Source organism: Protomyctophum bolini (genome assembly GCF_963924005.1).
Source record: "Protomyctophum bolini genome assembly, chromosome: 1".
In the NCBI taxonomy this organism is placed as follows: Eukaryota; Metazoa; Chordata; class Actinopteri; order Myctophiformes; family Myctophidae; genus Protomyctophum; species Protomyctophum bolini.
Genome location: NC_137862.1, coordinates 44,589,653 through 44,591,085, shown reverse-complemented (window position 1 = coordinate 44,591,085; position 1,433 = coordinate 44,589,653).

Below are 1,433 nucleotides of genomic sequence, written 5' to 3'. Positions count from 1 at the left end.
GACGAGACGGGACTACTTTCTGGCTACGTGACGTCACCACAACCCTCCGTTATGGATTTCAAATTAAAAGTCTTGTGTGCGTGCGTGTGTTCGTGCGTGTGTGTGCGTGTGCGTGTGCGTGTGCGTGTGCGTGTGTGTGTGTGTGTGTGTGTGTGTGTGTGTGTGTGTGTGTGTGTGTGTGTGTGAGAGAGAGAGAGTGCGTGTGTGTCACTTTAGTTTTGTTTAGTTTTAATTAGTTTCAGTATTATACTATAATATACTATAACTATTAAGAATAATTTAAAGGGCCACTTCACCACTTTTCAACCTATCTTCATATAATATGTCCTCACTAATAATCATGATAAAATGGCACAGTTTTGTTGTACTCCACCAGTGACGTATAATTTGGAGCAGCTACACGCATCATTGCGTCTTTGCATCGGCATGTCGCTTCCTTCCATTGAGAATGAATGGTAGACTGCATCTTTTACATCTGCCTGTGTGAACACGCCATAGTCATGTATAACAAAATAACATTTAGCTTGTTGTGTTGGCCAATTTCACCAAATGAATGACAAACTAAAACTAAATAAATAAAAATTAAGCACCAATTATAGTTTCAATCAGTTTTAAAAATGTCTTACGTTTTTTACTTTTTATTAAATAACTCTATATAACGTAGAGCAAGGTAATGCAAGGTACTACTGTATAATGTGTCTTGTAATTGCTCTCTAAAACAGAAGTCCCCTCCCTTCAGGTAATAAATAATTGTAGACTTATATGCCCTATTAGTCTAGATATAAACAATAACAGGCACTACCGTCTGTTTCCTCTGTGCACAATTAACACCTCGTCAGTTTCAGAGAACATTACAGGCAAATCGTTAGATCATGTGTGTCTACAACAGGTGAGAGGGTTGCCTGTGTGATCCTGGGCCTGCTGGTGCTCATCACCCTGCCTCTGTTCTACCACTGTGCAGTAGAGAGGGCTTCCACAAGCTCTACCACTGTGCAGTAGAGAGGGCTTCCACAAGCTCTACCACTGTGCAGTTTTAAAGTAAAATTTAAAAGAATTACAAATAAATAAAAATGCTTTGATTATCTTTAGTTATAAGGAACAGTGATAACAAATAGAAAATAAATGATACATTACAACAAATATGGAGGTGAAACAATCTCATTATTGCAGTTCTTCATAATGAAGTAACAAAGTGGGCTGGAGACGATGAGATGTACCAGTGTCTAGTGACTAGTAGAGCATCAATCATCTGTGACAAAGACCCTCAAGGAAAAAACCATGCCACTGTTTTACCCTGAATACATAACACCCCTATCCCTGGAAAAAAAAACATTACAAAATGCTACATTCATGTTAACATACAGTAATGAATATAGTCCTGTGATAATAATGTCACTCCTAACTCTCCTAAATGACATAATCTCAAAATGAAT